This window comes from Silene latifolia, chromosome X, assembly GCF_048544455.1.
Source record: "Silene latifolia isolate original U9 population chromosome X, ASM4854445v1, whole genome shotgun sequence".
NCBI lineage: Eukaryota > Viridiplantae > Streptophyta > Magnoliopsida > Caryophyllales > Caryophyllaceae > Silene > Silene latifolia.
In genome coordinates, this window is record NC_133537.1 from 252,331,220 (window position 1) to 252,348,493 (window position 17,274).

Sequence of the window (17,274 nt, forward strand, 5' to 3'; positions counted from 1 at the left end):
AATTGTTCCGAAAAATAGAATATAGCTCCGAAATAGTCCGACCATGCAGAAAAGTTATGTCCTACACCATTAACTCTACAATATTCTATAAAGGCTGGGTTATCAAATTTAGTGCCATGATCTGTACGAATAGATACAAAATTAGTCTTATATTTATTTTGAACACGTCTCGTAAGACAATCAAATTCATCAAATGTTTCATCTTTTGAATGAAGAAAGATTGGCCATACATACCTTGAGTAGTCATCTACGAGGACAAAGACATACCTGGATCCTCCTCTACTCCTTTCCTTCATAGGACCACATAAATCCATGTGTGCAGGTTCAAAGCTTGATTTGTGCTTACTACTCTTTTAGGTTTGAACGATGATCTTACTTGTTTCCACCTAGCACACGTGTCACACATCTTTTCTTGGTCGAATTTGATTTTAGGCAATCCTTCAACTAAGTCCCACTTCTTGAGTTTGTTCAAGGTTAGTGAGCTAGTGTGACCAGACCGTTTATGCCATAAACAGGGATCATCAAGTGTAACTTTCATACACGTAAAAGAGTTAGTAGGTACATCATTTAAATCTACCAAATACACATTTCTTTTCCTATGGCCTTCAAGAATAACATTGCTTGTTCCTTCAATTATAATACGACAACCATCAGTATGAAAAACAACCTTATTACCTTTGTCGCATAGTTGAGATATGCTAAGCAAGTTATGCTTGAGACCGTCCACTAAATAGACATCACTTATTGCGTGTGACATAGAAATTCCAACTTTGCCAACGCCAATCACTTTTCCCTTCTTATTATCTCCGAACGTCACCTTTCCTCCGTTGAAAGGTTTGAGTGAAAGAAACAAATTTCTATCTCCTGTCATGTGTCTTGAGCATCCACTGTCAAGATACCATTGATTGTTTTCTTTCACTACTACCTGCAGAAAGGATTAGATACAGTTTTTAGGTACCCAAGCTAAGTTGGGTCCCTTATGATTAGTTACTCAATATACTAAATCCTTTCGTACCCAAACTTGTCTAATGGTCGTTTTTCTAAACCTTGGGTTATTTTGTCTAGGAGGAATTATAGGTTTTGAGATTTTTCTTGATCTAGGGGTTTCTTTAGGTCTACCATGACTGTTTTCCTTGTGAATAGGTTTGCTTGGTTTTGGTCAACAAGGAGTTTGTGAAGTGCTAGGTGTCTTGGTGTAGTCAAAGGCCATGTCGTAGAACCAACGGAAGTAATATTCCTTTCTTCGTTAGGTTCATATATGGGAAATTCATCATCCTCGACACTTGTGTCAACAGTTTTAGCATGGTCGGTATTTTTTCGTATATCATGTGCCTTTTTGACACAATTGTCTTGGATGTGACCCGTATGACCACAGTAATTGCAAATCAAATATTCAGGAAGATCGACATATTTTCTTTTTCTGAAATCGTAATCAAAAGGTGTTGATTTGCATTTTGATTGATCACTACGGCTGTAGCAATCATATCCTAACCCCATCTTCATATTGTTGTCAGATTGTTCGGTTAGGAAGTTTAAGACTTCTGTGCTACCTTCCCATTTATCATGGACTTTCGTTGCATGAATAAGTAAGTCCTAGGTTCTTAATTTCCTCGAGATATTTCGTGTGATCTAGGTCATTTTCCTTTCTATAATTGTCACGAAAGTAATAGAACCTTTTGTTAAGAATAAGCACAAAATCTGAATGTTGTTTTTTTAACATTGATCATCTCAGTTTTGGATTCTTTCAATTGCTTTGTAAGAGAATCAATTTCTTTCTTTTGTTCTAAAATCACTGCTTCATTAGATGTGATTTTAGTTACAAGAAGCTCCTTGGCTTTTCTAAGTTCCAAAGTTATAGCTTCATTAGCTAAAACTTTGGCTTGTAGATGCTTAACGCTGAGTTTCAGATCTGAGGTTATAGCTTAATTAGCTATAACTTTAGACTCAAGATCCTTTTTCTCAGCGTTTACTGTTTCTAAAGTTGTAGCAGCATTAGCTATAACTTTAGATTTCAGCTTTTTAGCTTTTGTCTTTAGAATTTGATTCTCTTCAGCAATATCAAGAATCTGTTCTTTCAGATCCTTTAGTTCCATATCCTGTTCATGACATTTATCAAGGGAATGTTCGAAGTATTCAATCACGGCATTTCTAGATAGTTTCTTAACTCCTTTCTTAAGTTCAAGATAACTTACCTCATCACCGTCATCTTCATCTGATTCTCATAGAAAGCAATAATCTGAGCGAGAGTCCAAGCTATCATTATCATTGTCAGAAAATAGGTCAAGACTGATGCTACTTAAATAAATATGAGCAACTTCTTGATCTCCTGACTCCTCATCATCTTCTGTGTCAAGATCTCCCCAACATGACGCCAACATGACTTGCTTGAATTCTTTCTTGGTTTTTTATCTTTGAGCCTTGTCCTTAATTTTCTTCCAAGTGGGACAATCCTTAATCATGTGATCAGATTCTCCACACTTGAAACAACCTCTGTTAGTAAATGACGATTTTGATTATGTTGCTTTCTTGTTAAAGGACTTATTATTGTTAGAAGTAGACTTTGTTTGCTTGTTTCGAAAGATCCTATTTTTAATACGACGAGCAAACAATACAGTCTCATCCTCTATGTCGGAGCTGACATCTTCGCCTTTCCAGGCCATATTTTTTATATTCGGTTCTGCTTCAGCGTCATCGGCATTTAGAGTGAATTCGTGAGCTATGAGAGCACCAATGAGTTATTGGTAGGATAGGCTTTCAAGATCTCGTGATCCCTCCATTGCTGTGACTTTGGCATGCCACTTTTTAGTCAAGGTCCTAAGAACCTTCCTTGCAATGCCGTTGAACACGAAGACAACCGATCGAACTCTATAGAGGTCATGCTGTTTTGCAATAGACTTATTGCTTTAGAGTTCTTTTCGGCTTTCTAGTAGTCGGCCTCGACATAGTCGTCTTCCTTCTTCTCATAGGTAGTGCTTTCAGCGGATGCAACTAGGATTTTGTGCGGTCCATTTTGGATAATCCTCCAACACTCCCAATCATGACCTTTCACATAGTGAGTCATCATATTTTTCCATAACCCGTAATTATTCCCATCAAAGACGGGACACTTGAGGTATTTGACATCAATTTATCACGTGATAGGCAGCGATATATAAAACGATAAGATAAATGAAGATAGACAGATCAGCCTCTTTACGGTTAGGCAATCAAGAGCACGAGGCTCTGATACCAATTGAAGAGTCTATTGATCCAAAATACTCAGGGGGGGGGGGGTGAATTGAGGATTTAAAACTTTTAAAACTTTTTCGATTGTATAAATATAATTAATTACTTAAAGTTTATTGATTAAACTTTAACTAATTAACTAATGATTAAGTAAGAACAAAGTAAACAAACGAACGAAAGAGAAGAAGACACACGATTTTTGAAGTGGTTCGGTTTCACAAATCGAAATCTACGTCCACTATTCTCGATTAATAAATTTAGTACCTTTCTACGGATTACAAATTTACTAACCCAACTCGTACAACTAACCCTAGTTGTAACTCAAATGAGTACTGTTAAATACTCGAGTGACTAACTTACGCTAATAAGAAAGCACTAATGATTCTTGCAAAGGTTCACGTTAATGAACAAGTAAGAAATCTATTGAGCACTATTATCTTATAACGAAAACTAAAGAACGAATGCACAAGTTTATAAATCACACGACCTTTTTCGAAAAATATCAAAATGGTTTTTGCTCTAAAACACGGTTTTTGCTTTTTGAAAATATATGAAAGTTATGCTCAAAGATCTTACTTTTGAATGTAGCAAAGAGTAAAGTATTTATAGCAAATAAGGAAGCATGGCACTCGATTTTCAAAAAACCCTAGAGGCCGAAATAATAAGATATGGAAATAGAATCATATCTTATTATTTTTATCCATAAAATCTTAGCAAAAGATATAATTTGTTAATTTGTTATCTTATCATATATTCACACAATATTCTTTCCTTAATTCCCTAGATATACCGAAACAATAAGGAAAAATCATAACAACTTTCCTTATTTTATTTAAGCAATCTTTTAGAAAAGATATAGGATAAATATAAGATAATCTAATCAAATATATACTTAATATATTTTCCTTAAACCCTGGATAGCCGAAATATAAGATATGTAAATAAATCATATCTTATTATTTTTATCCTTAAAATCTTTAGGAAATAATAGAGAATAACCAAAAGATAATTTATAAACAAAATTACTAAAGATCGCCCCTATATTACTCATCTCGCCCCTAATGTTCATTTCACTTTCCAACTTTGCCCTTTACTCTAAAACATTCTCAAAACTAATTTTTATCGGTAACTCAAAATATGAGTGACGGTGACCCATTTTACGATAATTAATAATCAAGCACAATTAAATTCGAAACAAAATTGACGATTAGAAACGTAAAAACTTCAAACGATCATAACTTTGTGCTCGGCTGTCCGATTTTAACGAATTTGTTTTTCAAATCACTTAACTCGACGAGACGAACGCAATGGTAAAAAAAAAAAAAAAAAAAAAGGAAAGTGGGCCTATTCGTGTCAAAAACATGAACTGACCTAGGCCGGTTCATGTGGTTTACATGAACCAGCCTTGGCCAGTTCATGTAAATCACACGAATGGGCCTAGGCCAATTCATGTGGATTACACGAACTGGCCCAGGCAGGTTCATGTGAACTACATGAATCGGCCTAGGTCAATTCGTGTTTTTTACACGAATGGACCATTTTTCAATTTTTTTTTTTTTTTTTTTTTTTTTTACCATTGTATTCGTCTTGTCGAGTTAAGTGATTTGAAAAAACAATTCGTCAAAATCGGACACCCAAGCACAAACTTATGATCGTTTTAAGTTTTTTGGTTCTTTAATCGTCAATTTTTGTCCAATTTAAATCGCTATTTTGTATTATTTTGAGACGGTTTTGTTTTTGTTAATTTAAGGCGGTTTTTGAAATTTTAAATTTAAAATCGAAAATGAGTAAAAAGGAAAGTATATGGGATTTTAATTACTCAAGGGCAAAAAGGTAATATTTAGGAGCGAGATGAGTAAAACTAGGGGCGATCTTTAGCAAACCCGTTTATAAATTATTCTCCTATTATCTTTTCCTTAAATCTTAAGATATGACATGATTTTTCCATAACAAATATATCTTATCATATATAACCATATCATGCTAAATATAAAAGGTGTGTTAAGATAATTCTAGAGAATAAAATCTTAACAATAATCAACTTATATCATTAGGTTTACACGAGAGTCCACACAGCTCATAGGCCTCGTTTTTCGTGAAAACTCTATCATGGCAGTAGGTTAGATTTAGAGTTTAAGAGTGGATAGTATTAGAAACCCTAATTAGTAATATGACTCAACTCATAAGTTGACCCAATAAAATTACTAATTATAAGCTTAAAATAAAACCACACTCAATATGAATATAAGCTTCCTTGTAAAATAAATACTTTTTGCTAAAACATTCAAAAGAGACAAAAACATTTTTCAAAAATAATTTGAAAACATTTTAGTCGTGTAGCACAAACTCAGCATCTCAATGTTATAGTAGAAGAGCTATAACATTGAGCTCTTTTACTAGTAATGTTATAGCTGCCAAGCTATAACTTTTCCAGTACAAGAAATTCACTCTTAGTTATCATTACGAGATAATCACCTATACTATTCTAATCTTCATAGGAGATCTTCGAGCATTGGCTACTTCATCATCCAAGCTTGATTAATCTTTAGACGGACTTCGTCTTCTTATAATACTTGAATGACTCTTTCATAATCTTGATTTTTGATGGAGGCTTGATCACGATATACTTCCACCACAAATCTTCTTAATTGCTTGTAATGGATAAGTCTAATCTAAATGACTAAACAAACAATTACGCGCAACGATTATATAAAATATAAAGCACTCTTGACATCATCAAAACATAAACATATATACTATATGGTTCAACACTATATCTTAACTATTAAGGCGAATTATTGATTTGTGAGTTAAATTAAATAATTTAGGGTTCTATTAGTGGGTTTAAATTGATTGCATGCAAAAACTTGGGGCTTTTTGGGATACTGTTCAGGCACTTGTTGTAATACCCGCCCTGTTTAAGGACCCTTTGACCGACCTTTTGACCACGGAAGACCTTAGGAGGGGATAAGTGAGAGGATATAAGGCTTATGTAGTTGTTTACTCGACCTAGTAGGGACTACTCGGCCGAGTGGTGGTAACACTCGACTGAGTAGGGCTTACTCGGTCGAGTATGAGAGTACTCGACCGAGTATAGCCGTTGTTGACGCGTTATTATAAAACGCAAGTTCGTGAGTCTTATTTCATTTTGTGACGGTTCCATTTCTCTCTAACCCTAATATATCTCTCTCTCACCTATCACCCACCTTTCCCTACACTCTCTTCTAGCCTAGACACTAAAGGTGGAAGGGGATGGGGTTACATATGAAGTATGCAAGTAAGGATATCATCGTTGTCGTCGTCGGTTCGCATCGCTAAGTAAGTCGTTGTTTTGTTATTGTCTTTCAGTAGGCTTCTGGGGTAGTCTTGTAATAGGATGTGGTTACCGTTTATATGATGCGTCTCGGAGTCTTTCTTGGCTAATTGTTGGATGCATTTTCATGGATTGGCGATAAGGTGGGATTTCCCTACTCAGTTTACTGTTAATTGATTTAAGATTATAATTGTATAGTGTACGATTGATTATCTGCTGATAATTATTGGAGCGTTGGAGTTGGTGTGGTTGTTGTGATGGTTGTTGAGTGGAGTCACTTACGGGAGTGGCTTCACGCCTTTGTTTCGCCCTTTGTGGAACCCGCCTCAGAAGGGGATTTGCACATTAATGAACAGGGTTATGTCTCGTTGATGAGCGGGGCTTAGGTGGGGATTGGCTGCGGTCCCCCAATGGCGGTGAACATTACCTGTTGCAATGGGTAATCTGGCAGGGCTACGCACTTCGGTGTGTAGTCAGGTACTATGTGAGATTGGGAGTTTGGAGGTGGATGATGATCAGCTAGTTGCCTTTTTACTTACCTTGTTTTGTTTAACAGTAAACTGACTCCGTGTTGTGTTTTTAAAACTGTGGTGATCCATTAGCAGTTGGTTTATCAGTTACAGTTGTCCATGTTGCTTGTGGGCTTGGAAGGGATTCGAGTCACCATGCTACCGAAGTAGAAGTCCTTGACATTCAGGTTTAGTGGTCTTTATAGCTACTCTTGTTGTATCTTGTCACTTTGTTCACCGTTGTAAAGACTTAAAGTTATTTAATAAATGTTCTTTTTATTGCTGATTTGATCTACTACCTCGGGAAACCGAGATGGTAACACCTTCCTACACTTGGGTGGTCCTTGGTAAGGCACCATGGTGTACGGGGGTGTTACAAAGTGGTATCAGAGCAACGATTTTGGAACTTGAACCAATGAACCAAATGAACATTGGGTGTCAATTTAAAATAAACCTGGTGTATGTGTGTTGGGAGCCCCTATGTCGGTTTTGGGTGAGAAGGTGCCCTCGTCTCAGAATCCCGGCCCCAATCATGCTTAAGCCAGCTACCGTGGGAAGGGTAGATGTATATGAGTAGTCTGTGTTAAGTGTATGCGTCATATGTACTTGTTAGCAGTAGTTTGTGTGGTAATGTGTGCATAATGCTTGTGAATGCTTAAGTTTGTGAGTTGTTGGATGGATGATAAAAGGGATGACATGAATTGAGCAAGGTAATGTGTGACAAGGAAACTTCTTAGGTGAGTATGATAGACCTCGTGTCTAAAATGTGTTTGTATGTGACCTCCATAGGAGTAATGTAGTACCAAATGTGTCTGGAATTGCATGATAAAATGTGTCGATGTAGGTTCATAGCATAAACGTATCTATTATGTAGTCAAATTAGTCGTATGCATTAGTTGGGATACGAATTGTTTACTACGATTTTGTGTCAGGAAAATGTTTTACTCGTAAAATAACTTAATAACTGTTAGGCCTGGAAATCCGCCAATATTTCAGGATGACATTTCACCATGGCCTGACCATCAGGGTGTCAGGGCATCAGGATACCAAAAGACAGGCGCCAGCTAAGGAGGAGGCAACGGTCAAAATATAAGGACAATATTTGACCAGTTCAAAGATAATATTATTGTCAATATTCGGATAATAATTGGAGCATTAATAAAGAAGATTTGGTAATAAAAGCCATGAAATTAAGAGAGTAATTACGCGCATTAAGGAGCATTAATCCGAGCAATTAAGGAGGAATATTCAGCATTAAGTACAAGATTTGGCAGCCATTCAGCTTAGCTATATAAGGAGCACTAGAAGATTATTTGGGGACACAACGCATTCTCAAGCATAAAATACTCTCATACGATACTTAAGCTATTTTACGATCATTTGTGCTAATTACTCAATAATATAATGAAATCCTCTCCTGGCTTGGTGCCCGTAGTTTTTTTCCTATTTAAGGGTTTTCCAAGTACAAATTCCTTATCTTATTTTTACTTATTTATCTTACTTTACTTTTCTTGTTTCATACCCTGCCCTGCATATTCACAGATAAGTTCTGTTGGAGTATGTGTCCTCAACAATAGTGCGATCACATTATTAAAACTCATAATAAGAATACGTAAAGGGGTGAGTCATTTTTATACGTTAACTCGTCAACATTAATCGGTAATGATTGGCTGACTAGAGTTTGACATTACTGTCGTTTGACGGTGGTGATCAGTTGATCCTTTAAGGTCACACCTAAAGGACAATTCCCTTAATAGATATATTAATTAATTGTATATTGATACAGATTAATTAATTACTTAAAAATGAACAATTTACGTTTACTAGAAAGAATATATATATATATATATATATATATATATATATATATATATATATATATATATATATATATATATATATATATATATATATATATATATATATATATATATATATATCTTATTGTAATTCGATTAAATAAGATTCATTTTAGTAATTAAAATGTTATATTACTAAAATTTTGTTTATGAAACAATTAAGAGAGAATGGTTAGTTATAATTATAAAGGGTTGTAGATTATATTAACATAACCTATTTTATATACTTGTAGTTATGAATTACCAGTTATTTTGTCAAGTGTAATTTATTTATTTAAGTAATAATATTTAAGTTGTTGAATATGCATGAACAAGATGGTAAGTGTCTAAGGACATACCATATTACACAATGTGTGACATTAGACAATAGACAAAAATAAATTGGAAGTCTATTTTATGAAATGGACCGTTTTTATGGGTGATTAGTGGGAGATTATATTTTGTTATTTTATTTTAAATAAGACATAATCATAAACCTACTTAACTAGCCTTCACCTTAATAGACTTAGATAAGAGAAAAAGAAAAAGTGAGAAGGCCATGCATTGGCTCCCTTGGAGAATGCCATCCGGCCAGCCCCTCTATATTGAGGACTTCTCATTTTTATTTTTTAGTCTTTTCTTTTAAATATTCTCTACATTCTCTCTAAAAGAAAAAATCTCTGAAATAAGTTTGAGAAATAATTGTTCTAAAATCTAATTTTTAAATTACTAGAAATAGTAATACAAAAATATTAGATTATATTTTAAGGGTTTCCAATTATAGTATCTAGTTCATATTTTATTGGATTTAAGGGTTGTCTTGGTGCAATTGAAAGGAGGTTCTCACATTATTGAGACTAAGGGGATCATCCATTTATTTTGAGCTCAAGAATAAATAAGAAAGGTGTTCGTACTTGTGCCCTATCAACCGTTTTCATCAATGTAAGGAACTTTATTCTTAATCTTTGATTTATTTATGTTATGCATGCATAAGATCATCATCTATTTTAATGAGTAATTTAGATATAAAATTAAAGAGTTTAATTTGAGGGTTAATGAAACCTTTCAATTGGTATCATGAGCTTTGGTTGTTGCATGCATAATTGGCTTAATTTTTCCGACTATATTAAAACTAGTAATTTTTTGCATGTCATATATTCTGGTCCTAAAATTAATTTAGGTCATTTTGATGATTTATGGTATTTTTGGCTCATTTTAAAGATTTTTAGTAATTTTATTACATTTTAATGTATAAAATTGTGTTTAAAATGCTAAAAATAGTTAGACTAAGTTTCTGACCTTGAATTGTTTATATGACCTCACATGCATATTTTACTTATTGTATGTAAAATTTCGTATAAATTTGATTTATTTTGCATGATTTATGATTTTTATGAGATAAAAATGACATAAATGGAGGTAAAATGGTTAAAATTAGTTAAACTTCAAAACAGGCCATGACATTTTAATATGTTATCACATGCACATTTTACTCACTTTGTGTAAAATTTTAGATGAACTTGATTCAATTTGCATGATTTATGAATTTTTAGTGTAAAAATGACATAAATAGTGACTATTTTAGCTTAAATAGCTAAAACAAATTAAATAGCATGAGAAAATTATTTTAGGTTGCATTTTTATGCCACATATCAGATCTAAAGTTTGAACATTGATTAGATTAATCTTCGTATGCTTTAGATGTTTTATTAGATAAAACCGATAAATTGCAACTATATTTTTCTCGAAATAAATTCGAAAATTTTAACCTTGATTTTTGACTTTATGAGTGTCATGGAATTATTCCATAATGTTCAAAAATTTAAAATTCAAATTTTGAAATTATTGTAATTTAATTTGGATTTATTCATAAAAGTATGATATTAAGGTCAAAAAATGAGCATAATTGATAAATCAAGTTGAATTATTGTCAAAAATTGAGTAATGACTAATTTTTGACTCCTAAAAGGTTAGGATAATTAACTTAGACAAAAATTAGATTTTAGTATTATTTTGTGTAATTTTAATAACTTAAAATTGTGAATATCCATAACACCGGTTTATATTTACGATATAAGATTATATAGGGCGATTTGGCACATAATTTGGCATGTTAGTTGCATATTATAATGCTGCATTTTTCATTGATGAATGTCATATTTTATTTATATAATTTTGATTTATGTAATTTTATCTTAGTATGACCTTAGTTTAATCGATATTACCCGTAATGTAGGGGAATATTGATTCGGTTGTAATTTATTGTGATCTCGTATCACTTTTATTTTATTAGATTTTATTTCACAAATGTATAATAGGAAGTACAATGTACATTTTATTATTTAATTATTTGTAATCCCGGAGTTTCCAAAAGACGGTGCCATTCGGAAAGGAGTTTCGATCAAGACGGTGTTTGTGCTTGGGAGGCGTGTCAAATTAAGACACAAGGGACCAAACGAGTTGGTTTCCGAATATGTAATAAAATATAAGATTTTATGTTTTAAGAAAGGCCATTCTAGGACATTGATGTAACTCATATTTGAGCATATTTAGTCCCCGAATTAGCCTCGTTCCTTTGCTTTTTAGTGCATAATTGGGTCATTTACTATCTTTACTCTTTCATTTTGCATATTCTTTGAGGTTTTGATCCCTTGGTAGGAAAGGAGTAAGAACCTTGCATTTTTATGGCAAAATGGAGCTAAATTGATCGAATTCAATGACCAAGCATCAAAGGGAAGAAAATGCTAAAAGGCCTATGTAGATAATAAAGTAAATTGGGAAATGATGAAAGGATCCTTACATCTCCAACAAGATGCTTGAGGATTGTTGAAGAAAGAAAAGAAGAAGTGACTGCCCAGCAATCTGAGTGTCGCAGTGCTCGGGACGAGCGTCCAATCTTGCCACAATCCGAGTGTCCGTGACCAAGACGCTCGTCTTGGTACCTGATGAGCCGAGCGTCACCTTCCCCAATCCGCTCGATTCCTCTCCAGTGCAAACCGTCCCTCAGCCAAGCCGCTCGGGACGAGCGTATTTCTTGAAGACTATGAAAACGGATATGTGCATCTCCTTCGAGAGGAGCACTTCCTCAACTTTTCTTAAGGGTCTTAATCGTCATTTAAGCCCTTTTTTTGGTAAAAGGTAAGTATATTAATATCAACAAAAATACATCATCCAGGAGTTATTACATACAAATTGGGACACATACACAAAAATCAAAAAGTTACAGACTCAACTTTTTAGCTTATCAAGCCAATGTTTGTAACTACTCGTAACCATTTGTTGATTCCTTGCCCAGAACCTGATAAGGACATCACGTAAAACTTGCTTAACCAGAACTTCAGGGTGGATAACGTGATCATGGAGCCAAGCTCTATTCCTTGCCTGCCACATAGAGTAAACTAGCATAATATGACAGCTACTAACAATCTTCCTAACCAGCCTACTAATTCTTCTTCCACATCTATACCATTGAGCTAACTTCCTAGGATCAAAATGCGTGCCAAGATATTTCTGCAGGATGGAAACGCATCTGGTACAAAAAGGACAATCAAAGAACTAGTGGGGGTGAGTCTCATCTGCTAAAGCACAAAGATAGCAATCAAGTCCTTGATTACACCCCATTCTAGTCATTCTATCTTGGGTAAAGATGCTGATGTGAGTGTAGCCGTGGAGTATGAATGAAAACCTGTGGTGTGTGGGAGTTGTAGAGGGATAGGACATACCAAAGGGGACTGTAAGAAGAAAGCTACTGACCTCAAAAAACCAATTCAAGTTTGGAGACGTGTAGTGAAACCTGTAGTTGCTTCAACCTCAAATCCTCGGGCAGTAGCTGCTCCTTCTTCTCCACTGTTTGGGGGACCCATATTTCATGACTCATCTAAACTTCCTGCCCCTGTTAGTCCCATTGTCCAAATTCTCAGGCAAGAGCACAATGATTCAGCACTTGTTAGACCTAATGTGTCTTATCTGGCAGCTACTTCTCCAGTTAAGAATTCAGAAAGTTCAGCAAGTCAATGTGAAGAGGAGAGGAGTACTAACACAATGAATGATAATGTATAGTATTGGTTTTTGGAACGTAAGAGGAATGAATAATCCAAATAAACAATTAGATATTAATTTAGGGCAAGTTTGGCAAGGTATTAATAACTCCTTACATCATCCAGGGGGAAGAGTCTGGGTTATTTGGATCCCTCAGCTTTTCTCTGTGAACATAATTACTAGTTCGGATCAACAGATTACAGTGGAGGTCCAGGAAACCAGCTCTAATGATACTTTTTGGTACACTGTAGTTTATGGCTCTAACTCTGATACTGATAGGGATAGACTTTGGTTTCAGCTGAAGACTTTAAAGGATAATTGTAGTCTTCCTTGGTGCATCGGTGGGGATTTTAATTCTCTGCTTAATTTTAATGAGAGAGTGGGAAGGGAAGTTTTATGGAATGAGATTAGGGATTTCAGAGAATGTGTTGAATACTCTGAGGTGACTGGCATCAGAGCTTAAGGATCTTTCTTTACCTAAAACAACAAGCAAGACTTTTCAACAAGAGTGTTCTCTAGGATTGATAGATGCCTTGTTAATATTGAGTGGATGCACTTGTACCCTGATAGTAGAGCTTATTTTATGAATGAGGGGACCTTTGATCATTACCCTTGTATTTGTTATAGAAGGAATGCCACTGTGACCAGGAATGCCCCCTTCAGATATTTCAACATGTGGAGCCTGACCCCCACTTTCAGACTCTGGTCCAGCATAAATGGGGCAAATTGATCTCTGGAGTTAGAATGTATCAGGTTGTATCTAAGCTTAAGAATCTGAAGCAACCCCTCAAGGAGCTTAACAAGAATAGATTCTCTGACATTGAGAAATCCACTGAACTGGCTAAAATTCAGTTGGATAACATTCAGACTCAGATGCATCAAAATCCTCATGATAGTGCTCTCCTATAGGCTCAGAAAGAGGTTGCTGCTTCCTACACTCTTCTCAACACTGCTAAGACTAGCTTTATCAGGTAGAAAACTAAGACTGGCTGGCTTAAAGGAGGAGATGATAATACCAGATATTTCCACAGTCAAATCAAGGCTAGGCAAATTCATAATAATGTTCTTCAGATTACGGATCCTGCTGGGAATACTTATCATTTAAGCCCTTAGTAACCCTAATTTATGTACCTAATCCTTAGTATAAATACCCCATTGTACTAATTCGATTATCATGTTCTTCTTATGCATTCAAAATCTCATCTTAATCTTGTAATCAACTCTTAATTTAGCATTAATACAAATCTCATTTCTTAATCTTTGCTTAATTTCTCTATTGTTCATCATTTATTTTCGGTAATTGAAGATTATTTGGGGTTTATTTGGAGGATTGACAACCTTCCATCAATCATCAAGTAATTCTATTATTCTTTGCTTTATTATTTGGAATCATCTTTAGGTATAATTCTATCTTAATCCTTTTTAATTATTGTTAATCATCTTCATTTGTTCATCATGTTTTGCCTTACTAGTATGATTGACAACCTTATTAGAATGTAAAACTTGATAACGAGTGAGTAGTTTCCTTAACTAGGGTTAATGGGGAATTAGGGGAAACCAACATGAGGATTGATTCATGCTTAATCTAATATGCTTTCATAATTAATTAATTTGCTTGTTGTGATTTCAACTTATGCACATGTTATGTTTGATGAAATGTGAGCCTATGAATCCTTGCATTTTTTACTCATCACTTACCTTTTCAATGAGACTTGTAAGACATAAACCAACTCGATTCTCATTAGACCATGCATATAGTTGGATAGAGAGGATTAAGTCGACTTGTAGGTGTTGTACAATCTAATCGATTCAGCTCCGGGACACAAACCTTCCTAGGGATTGTAAGATATACACTAACTCGATCCCATCACAACAATAAATGCTTGCATCTAGTAGAAGACATGTTTGTATGATCAAATCCCATGAATCCCCTATGAACCTATGACAACCTAGTGCTTTTAATCAGTTGTTTACATCTCATTTTAATCATCTTGCTTGCATTCATTACTTTATTTACATTGTTATTTAGTTTAGTTGATCTCCTACCTCAACCCAAATTGTGACATCCTTAGACACGACCATTTGCAATCGAAAATCCTACATCAATACCCGTCCCTTGGGATCCGACCTTTACTTACCTCTTTACTAATAGTAGTGTAGTTTGTGAAGTTATAAATATTGTTTTTGTCTAGGTAACTTTTGACGACGAGTAACAAAACCGACGAACCAAAAATGGCGCCATTGCCGGGGACGGTGTTAACTTGATTTGATTTTCTTTGATTGTTTTTAGTTGTGTCTTTATTTACCTTGGGGAAGTCAAACTCTTCAAGGTTTATTCTAATTGTTTTCGAGTTGTTTGATATTTTGCATGTCTAGGAGATCACAAGGTAACTTGTTACCCATTGATCTTGATATTAAAAGAACTTTGACCAACAATAGAAGACTTGCTAGAAATACTTTGAGAGGTATTGGTGAGATTGTGGACATTCAACCAAATAATATTGAGTTCATCAACCCTTTTGCAAGAGAAGGTGAGGATAACCCAAACACATAATCAACCACAAAATTAACCCACAATGCCTAAATTTTCATCACATTCCGTACCAACCGAGGAGAACCTACCATATGGTACTCCCACACCACAACATTTGACCGGTAATTTCATTGCAAAATCCGCATTTATCCAATTAGTCGAATGAAGCCAATTTGGGGGGATGTCTAGTGAAGACCCACATTCTCATATGGAGACTTTTTGTGACTATTGTGATGCGATTTCTCAAACCGGAGTTACTCAAGACCAAATTCGATGGGTCTTATTTCCTTTTTCTTTGATTGGTACCGCAAAACAATGGTTGAAGAGCCTTGATAAGGCCACTCTTGGTATTGACTTTTGGAAGAAATTGGCACTTGCTTTCTACAAGAAATTCTATTCTCCGGAAAAGACTAACATGCTAAGAGCCCAAATCACCGGGTTTAAATAAAGGGACGAAGAATCTTTATATGAAGCTTGGGAGCGATTCAAGGGAACTTGCCGCTCATGTCCTCATCACAGACTTAGCGAGTGGTTCTTGGTACAACAATTTTGGAATGGTCTATATGAAGACTCCCGAAACATTCTCAATATGGGATCAAATGGTATTTACCGAAGTTTATGATAATCAAACATGGAACAAGATTGAGTAAATGGCGGTCCATAACTCACAATATAGTAGACCTCGGAAGGCTACTAGAGGAGGAAAGCATGAAGTGGCCTCTATTACTCAATTGGGTGCTCAATTGGGTGACGGCCTTGGCGGCGTGGATTCAGGGCGTCCCAGAAGCATGTTGAAAGAGGCGTCGATATCGACCACCTGAAAACTGGCTTGTCTTTCCAGGGGTCCAGTTGCAACGGTCAAGGTGACCTTACGACGGGTGACGTCATAGGCACTTACTCCTTGATTAGTTGGGACCAAGTCAGCTTCCTTAATACCCAGTTTATGAGCCGTCTTGAGGGGAATTACCTTGATTGCAGATCTGTCATCCACTAGGAATAAAGGTACGTTCTTTTTCAGGCACTACACAATGATGTATAGGGCCAAGTTATGGTTGGCTCCGAATGGATGGATATCTTCGTCGGAGAACATGACCGGGTTGCTCAGGTCAGGGACATCCCTGGTCATGTGTGCTACCACTTCTTCAAGAGAGGAGGTAGAGGGAACTGTTAACGTTCCCAAGGTTTGCAGCAAAGCCAACCGATGTTCGAAAATCGTGCGTTTTGAAAATCTAGGTTTGACAAGGTTGTGGTCCTTGGGATGGTGTGTGGTTCTCGGGATTTGAAAAGCCTCCAAAAAGGGCGTGTGTCATTTTCGGGTTTTGAAAGAGCCATTGTGTCGGCGCGAGATGGGTTTAAATCCGTGTCTTGATACGACGATTATAATGGCGTAAAAAGGAGTTTTTGAAATGGTTGTAGAAAACCGGGTTTGAAAATCGTCATTACAACGGCCTAAAAAGGCGTGCTTTTTAAAATGGTTGTAGAAAATCGGGTTTGAAAATCGTCATTTCGACGGCCTAAAAAGGCGTGCTGAAACGGTTTTAGAAAACCGGGTATTGAAAATCGTCATTACGATGGCGTAAAAAGGCGTTTTTTTTAATGGTTGTGGAAAACCGGGTTTCAAAATCGTCATTACGACGGCCTAAAAAGGCATTTTTTTGAAATGGTTGTAAAAACCGGGTTTGAAAATCGTTATTAGGAAGGCCTAAAAAGGTGTGCAACGGTCGCGGAAAGACCGATGTTTGAGATGGCTATTATAAAGGCGTGAAATGGTGTTTTCGAAAGGTTAAAATAACACGGAAGGACTTATGATCACATAGC

The 17,274-nt window shown here is 35.5% G+C and overlaps 1 non-coding gene across 1 annotated transcript; it reads right to left on the reverse strand.

Moving 5' to 3' along the window:
• Positions 1-15,871: 15,871 nt before the first annotated feature.
• LOC141624561 (small nucleolar RNA R71) lies at positions 15,872-15,978 on the reverse strand. Its single transcript, XR_012534367.1, has one exon. It is a non-coding gene; the product is annotated as a small nucleolar RNA R71 (small nucleolar RNA).
• Positions 15,979-17,274: the final 1,296 nt, after the last annotated feature.